Raw genomic sequence first — 8,473 nt, forward strand, 5'->3', positions numbered from 1 at the left:
ACCACATAGGGCAAGAAACAATTCTATGGGCTTTTTTGAGGGAGTGATAAAACATCTTATTCATCTGCTTTTAAAATTAAGAACATATACAGACACATGGGCAGCAGAATTCTGACCACTGAGCCATACCATTAGGGCCTGAGTAGTTTTATACTGAGATAGATTTAATCATTTTAGTTGGGCAAATATGGACCATAAACATTAAACTATTCAATAAAACAAAAAATGTTTAAATATGTTTTGATTCTAGTTATGGCCAATTCAAGGAAATAGAGACAGAGACAAAGAGAACACACACACACACACACACACACACACACAGGCAAAGGTTGAGGAAAGATAGACCAAAGAAGGATGATAAAAACATAGGAACAGTGGGCTTAGGTTCCAAGCCCTGCTTTTACTACTGTGTAGACAATTGCTTTATAAGATGATAGATCTTGGTAGAAGGTCATATAATACAGTTTTCTCATTTTACAGATAAAGAAACTGAGGCAAAAGAAGATTAAGTATTTTAAGGTCTTTCAGCATAAAATTTGAACTCAGATCCTCTGAACACCTTAGAATTCTTTCCATTCTACCTATAGTTCTAAAGAGGGTATACTTTCCTTATCTGCTAAATGAGGCACTTGGAGTAAATGACTTTTAATGTTTCTTCAAACTTTAGGATTTTACTTCTTTCTGAATGCATCACTATCTTTTTAAACTTTCAGTTTCTTCCTAATATTGTCTAATTTTCTCATCACTCCCCTTTCCTCCCTCCCTCCCTCCCTCCCTCTCTCTCTCTCTCTCTCTCTCTCTCTCTCTCTCTCTCTCTCTCTCTCCCTCTCTCTCTCTCTCTCTCTCTCTCTCTCTCTCTCTCTCTCTCTCTCTCTCTCTCTCTCTCCCTCTCTCTCTCTCTCTCTCTCTCCCTCCCTCTCTCTCTCTCTCTCTCTCTCTCCTCTCTCTCTCTCTCTCTCTCTCTCTCTCTCTCTCTCTCTCTCTCTCTCTCTCTCTTTCTGCCTCTCTGTCTCTGTCTCTGTCTCTGTCTCTCCACCTCTCTCTGTCTCTGTCCAGGTCTCTCTTTCTCTCTCACTTCCAGCCTCCCCAGAAGGGGTGGGGTGGGGAGTCTCCAATTCTATTGTTCCCTCTCAAATATTAACATAAGTCATTAGCACATCTACAACTCAATTGCACTTCAATTGCCCCAACTCTACCAAAAGGGGAAGGGGGTTTCAATCCACACATCAATGAATCCACAAATATTTACAGTGTCCCCAACAAGGCCTGAGGCACTGTATTAGCTCTGTAAACATATGTAAAACACCAGTTGGGGGAGGTTTTACAGTTGTTTTCTACAGCTAGTAAATCTGGTTTGTGTGTTTGTTGTTGTTTTAGACTTACCTACAGAACCAATAATGATGATGATAATAAAGACTAACATTTAAATATAGCAGAAAAGACTTGTAAAATGCCTAGGGACTCCTAACTCCTCAATAACAACACTCCCATAAGGTAAGAGTTACTGGGATGTTGTTGATGCTTTCATATGGATCCATGGTTTTGTTGGCTGGGAACTCCCAATGAGGGGGTGTCTTCCACCAAAGCAGAGCAGTTTTGTCATTTATAAACTTGTAGAATGGTGTCAGCCACTGTGGGGCTAAAGGAATGTTCCAGGATCACCCAACCAGTATAGGTCAGAGGCAGCATCTGAATTCCAACTCTAAGCCAGCTTCTTTCTACCATGCCACATGATCTCTTCCCCCCCCCCATAACCCCGTTACCCAGGACTACCTAAGCTTTATGCCTCTGATCATAATTCTGTGGTTCAGTTTTGAACCTGGGAGTCATCTACCCCATCTAAAGAGGGTTTTTTCATTGTCCACACCCAAATCCCAAATTCCCAAGGGCGTCCTGCCTAAGAAAATAATATTTGTTAAGAAGGGGCAAGTTGGTGTTGTGAAGATGGAGGGTTAAGAGATCTGGCTTTAATTTTCAAGTTTGCCATTAACAAATAATGTGACAGTAGGCAAGTCATTTCAGCCTCAGACCAAGGTTTATAACAAAAACCAAAAAACAAACACAAACACAACTGAGTGGGTTGGAACAAGCCCCTTTCCAGCTTAGCATGCTCTGGTCTATTTATCAAAGCTAAAAGTTAAGTATCACATACAATTCCAGAGGACCTGAAATCAGATCTTAGTCCTGCCACTTGTAGCTTACCCAACTGGGGACAAATAACTTCTCCCTCCACCTCAGGTTCCTTATTTGTAAAATAAGATTGGACTAGATGAACTTTCAATTCCCTTCCAGGTTTTGCCTGCTCTCATCCTAGGGCGTGTTAGGATCAACAGAGAAGCCAGGACTTACAGATAGAGATCCAGATGCATCCTTCTAAATGGGTTTGCTAAGATTTACACATTAGGACACACACACACACACACACACACACACACACACACACACACAATGAGGAGCAAGCCACATACTGGATTTGAGGTGGTCCTCATAGAATAATAATAGCTGACATTTATTGAGGACTTTCAAGTTGACAAAGCACTTTACATAAGTTATCTCACTTGGTCCTCCTCACAACAACCCAACCCCAGGGAGATAAGTGCTCCAGGGAGAGGAGAAGGTAGATATGGACCTAAGATTTTATCAATCAGTGTGGGGAACTCTGCTTGCAGTAACCAAAGATGTAGATCAGTATCGCCTCCATAACTTACAGACTTAGAGAGTTTCTTTGTATACTGTGAGGTCAAACAATTTGCCTATGATCACAAAATTAACATTGGCCAGAGTCAGGATCTGGACCCAGGTTTTTGTGGCTTAAAACCAGACCCTTATCTACCATACCATACTATTTAAAATTCCTACTTTAGGGGGCAACTGGGTAGCTCAGTGAATTGAGAGCCAAGCCTAGAGACAGGGGTCCTAGGTTCAAATTTGGCCTCAGCCACTTCCTAACTGTGTGACCCTGGGCAAGTCACTTGACCCCCATTGCCTAGCCCTTACCACTCTTCTGCCTTGGAACTATTTATTCCAAGTTGGAAGGTAAGGGTTTAAAAAAAATTCCTACTTTACATATAAAAAATGGAAATTTAGAGAATATAAGTGACTAAACTAGGGTAATATACCATGTAAGAATCTAAAGTTGGATTTGAATCCTGAATTTCTTGACTCCATGTTCAGTAGTCAATCCATTATGCCAGGTTGACTCTCCTGTAAGGTAGGGGCTGATTTATTTTTGCTTCTCATTCTCCTGTGCTTTGTATATAAGTAGATGCGTAATATATGTGTTAACTTTCATTGCCTTACACTGAATTTAATTGAAGTGATTGGTTCCATATTCATGCTGTGATGCCCTTCTAAACGCTGATACTTCTGTAGTATTTGCTTGTTGGTTTGATGGTGATGTATTCTAGTCAAGGCTTAGAGATAAAGATACAAAGAATCACACACATGCTTCTGAATGGATTACTCTGACTTACACACACACACACACACACACACACACACACACACACACACACACACACACACATTCTCTCTCTCTCTTTCTCTCTCTCTGTCTCTGCCTCTCTGTCTCTGTCTCTCTCTGTCTCTGTCTCTGTCTCTCTGTCTCTGTCTCTGTCTCTCTGTCTCTCTCTCTCCCTCTCTCTGTCTCTCTCTCTGTCTCTCTCTCTGTCTCTTTCTCTGTCTGTCTGTCTGTCTCTTTTTCTCTCTCTCTCCCCAGAATTTGAACACACCATTCAGGGACATGCTATCATTGGCCAAGATTAATTTGAGATCATCCTGTCTGTTGTGAAACAAAGAACCCCAAACTCCACTACTCAAAGACTTAGCAAAGGAAGAAGGATTGCTCTCAAGATAGTAGACTATAGAAAACCAAGTTTACCAAATGGATTGGAGAGACATTCAAGCTCATAAATTTCTTCTATTTCTCTGTTTTCTCTCATGTCTGAACCTTCTCCCAGTGCTTCCTCTGTGTCCACCTGTTTCAACAGTTAGTCTTTCAGGATCCAGGAATGAGGGTCAGAGAACTTTCCCCATTAGTAAATGTCCTCTGCACATCCTCAACTTATTGGTTTTGCTTGGAATGTCAGGACACCTGACCTTTCACCCTTCTATTTTTGTGCTCCACATCTGTAATTCTATTAACCATCCCTAAAGACTCACACTAATATGCCTTGGGCATGAACTTTTTTGATCGATCTATTAGCAGGGGTCATAGCCTATGAGTGTTTCACCATTTCCTGGTGAAGAAAATCCTGCCCGCAATTTCAGGTATATTAGAACCTAGATTAATTAGGTATCCTAGGATTTGATTCAATTCAACAAGCATTAATGAAGTACTCTGAGTCTTATGTCCTGCTAGGAGTATAAAAGAAGCTATCCTTGATTTTCTGAATGACTGAAATTTTGGAGCAATTCTGTAGAATGCCAGATACTAACCTGAGAAGGCAGGTCAAGTGAAAACAAAGGATTAGACAATTATATTCCTGGATAGAAACTCTCACATGATTCAACGTCAGTACTTCAATTTCATAATTTTATGCTCACTTAAATGGTAGTCATAGTAATTCATCCTCGTTCCCATCTTTGTGATGGTCAAGTAACCTTGCCTAAAGTTACGTGGCACATAGTAGTTATGTGAAAGGGTCAGTCAGGAATGTCTAATCCTGCATACCAGATCTAAAGTTCTAGTTCCATCTCTACCACTGACCAGTTTTCTCCTTCCAGTCCCCTGGGGTCTCAGTTTTGTCTTCTACAAAATGAGTGTGAGGTGGCGATCCTTTCTAACTCCTAACATTTGATGACCATTTCTCAATGTTGTTGTTGTTGTTGTTTTAACTTGGCAGCTGACATTATTTTCCAGAAAACTGGGGCAGTTTCTTCATGGAAAGTGACTTCCATCTCCTTTAAACTTTGACAATAGGTGTGTCATCCCATTTATAATCTATTTGGGGAGAAATCCAGCTCTGTTTCCAAATACTTGGGTGCCCTTAGGAAACCCTCAAGCAACCAAAATGTATTAAATACCAACTATGTGCCAGACACTGTGCAAAACTCTTGGGAAACAAAGACCAACATGAAATGTCCTTACTCTCAAGATAATCCCTCTTGTCCCTGCCCTCATGTAGTTTCATATGTCTTCGTAGTTTATAATAAACAGTGAAACATCAGTTGTCCAACTGTTCCATATATATTAATTTTGTCTTCCTAACCAGTCTCTAAGCTCCTTAATGACATGGTTTATGCCTCAGGCAATGTCTACACTGCTCACAGCAATTACCAAAGTATTGGATACCTAGTGAATGCCAAAAAAATATTGTTCAAGAATATTTCAGCAATTTGTGAAGCATAGTCTATGGATAGCGTAGGGGTTTACTTAGCTGAGGTTCATCTATGTTCTGACTCCAGTGATAGGGAAGAAAAGTATATATACATTATATACACATATCTATAATGAAATGATGTTATATGTGCTCTAAATACGGTGTTAGAACAAATAAAGTATTAAGAGAACACTTAAGAAAAAGGTCACCTCTGGCCAAGGGAAATCAGGAAAGTCTTCATAAAGGAGGTGGGCATGTTTATATGGAAGAGAATCAGAATCATAGAATTCAGAATTTGAAAGGACCTTCCTGGTCATATGGTTCAACTTGTATAGAAGAGTCCCCTACCCAGCAGATCTGGCCAGTGTTTGCATTGCCCAGAGATCTCCAAAGAAGAGAAACAGACTCACTCTTGTTTTCATTTATGTCTTATATAAAGGCATAGTTGTTATTTATACCAAATTTGCAGGTGACTTTAAGCTTGGAAGGATGTTTTTGGACATAAAAGTCAAGATTTCACAATGTCTGACCAGCTAAATTTAACAAGATAGAATTTGGTACAGAAAAAATTGACTCACACTTGGGTTAAAAAAATGATCTCTACAAGAATAGGCAAAGCATGACAAGTGTAGAAAGGAAACTAGAAAATGTCAGTTAAGTGAAAAGCAAAACAAAACAACAAACCTTAATAGACTACAAAGTCAGTCTTAATGAACAAAGTGATGTAGTTTGTTTGTTTGTTAAGCTAATGTGAATTAGATTTGCCTTAATAAAATCAGTTTTCAGGAATAATGAGATGAAAGTATGATCAAATTCAGTTTTGGTCTGACCATATGTAGAATACTATGTTCAGTTATGGGTACCACATTTTTAGAAGGATGTTGATTATTTGAAGAACATCTAGAGAAAGACCACTAAGATGGTGATGGACCTTGAGGTAGGTAGCCAGGTGGAACAGTGCATAAAGTAATGCACCTGGAATCTGGAAGACCTGAGCTCAAATTCAGGTTAAGACAACTACTAACTTTGTGACCCTAGAAAAATCACTTAACTTTTATCTGCTTCAGTATATTCAGAGGAGATAATAAGAGAACCTATCTCACAGAATTATTACCATGATTAATCCAATAAACATTCTAATCTAATAAATATCTATTAATCACCTACGATGTGCCAGGCACTATTCCAGATACTTAAGATAAAATTAATACAAAGAAAGATAGCCTCTGCCCCCCAGGAGCTTATAATCTAAAATGAAGAAATCACATGAAAGGAGGCAGGAAAGCAGAGGCAAGAGAACCAGGAAGTACCCAGCATGGGGGCATTTTGTTTCATGGAGCTGAAAACAAGCAGATCAGCATAGGCAGAATGGAATGGTCCAAGAGTCTGTTTTCTGTTCTTTATAAAAGGAAGGCCTTAAAAGGAATTTGGCACCCCACCTTCCTGTCCTCCAGTCAGAGGGGAGAAGAAGCTGAAGGAGTTGGTGTCAATCAATATTTAAATTAGTCTCATTATGACTCTAGAAGTGATATACTTGTCCTGGCAGAGGCAGCTTGTTCTGAGTGGTTGAAACAAAGTAGAGCAGTAGATAAAAAAAATGGAGTGAGACCAAATGAGTTAATAAGTGTAAAGCACTTAGCATAGTGCCTGATACACAGTAGATACTTAATAAATGCTTATTGTCTTCCTTCCTACTCTTCTCATTTCTCCAGCTTGAGTCAATGTCATAAGATTTGGTTAAAGGAAATTTGGATAGAGAAAAAAAGGTTCAGGAAGGACAAAGTAATTGCCTGAATATTTTAAAGGCTATGACATGGAAGTAAGATTTGAGCTTGCTCTATTTGGTATCAGAGAGAAGGAAGGAAGGAAGGAAGGAAGGAAGGAAGGAAGGAAGGAAGGAAGGAAGGAAGGAAGGAAGGAAGGAAGGAAGGAAGGAAGGAAGGAAGGAAGGAAGGAAGGAAAGGAAGGAAGGAAGGAAGAAAGAAAGAAAGAAAGAAAGAAAGAAAGAAAGAAAGAAAGAAAGAAAGAAAGAAAGAAAGAAAGAAAGAAAGAAAGAAAGAAAGAAAGAAAGAAAGAAAGAAGAAAGAAAGAAAGAAAGAAAAAAGAAAGAAAGAAAGGAAGGAAGGAAGGAAGGAAGAAAGAAGGAAAGGAAGGAAGGAAGGAAGAAAGAAAGAAAGAAAGAAAGAAAGAAAGAAAGAAAGAAAGAAAGAAAGAAAGAAAGAAAGAAAGAAAGAAAGAAAGAAGAAAGAAAGAAAGAAAGAAAGAAAGAAAGAAAAAAGAAAGAAAGGAAGGAAGGAAGGAAGGAAGAAAGAAAGAAAGAAGAAGAAAGAAAGAAAGAAAGAAAGAAAGAAAGAAAAGAGGAAGGAAGGAAAAAAGAAAGGAAGGAAGGAAGGAAGACAAAGGAAGGAAGAAATAAACAAAGAAACAAGAAGAGTAAGGGAGGGAAGGGGAAGGGAGGAAAAGAAGAAGAAAGAAAGAGAAAAAAGAGAAGGATAGAGAAGAGAAGAAATGGAGAAAGAGAGCAATACCATAACCTAGTTGGTCTAAACTAGTAAGAGAACAAAGGACCCTGCTGCCCCACCCCCACCCCCCAAACTGGCAGATGGAAATGATTTGCACTCATTGAATATCATTTTACACCCAGGGGAAATCAAGCAGGTGGTGACACTGTTACCTCAAACCAGGGTTTGAAAGTAATTATATTCCAGTTTATTACTAGCAATGGTGGTTTTTATAACTGGTCAAGTTAGAAAAAAGTAAATGAATATAGTGGATGCTTTTCCCCCTTCTCTGATCCCTTGACTTCTTGACTTGCTGATCATAGCTCTTGATGCCCTGGCATCTGGACTATAAATCGTAACCTTAATGAGATCTGGATTGAACAGCTGGATCAGGAAGAAAAAGAGTTATCACCAAAGACTGGCCCGAGCCCTCACCTGCCTTTATCTGCCCACTAGACCTCTGGGACTTAGAAAACTTTGTCAGTGTTTATAAAAGTTGCTCCATACTCATTACCAGAATGGGGCACATTTTGCCTCAAGTGCCTTCATTCACCCAATGGATTCCTCATAGAGTGCAACTCAATACAGAAATCTCTACCATAGGAGCCCTTATTGTTCTTGTACAAGTCTGAGCTTAAGGGGAAAAGGACC

This window comes from Monodelphis domestica, chromosome 1, assembly GCF_027887165.1.
Source record: "Monodelphis domestica isolate mMonDom1 chromosome 1, mMonDom1.pri, whole genome shotgun sequence".
NCBI classification, from domain to species: Eukaryota; Metazoa; Chordata; class Mammalia; order Didelphimorphia; family Didelphidae; genus Monodelphis; species Monodelphis domestica.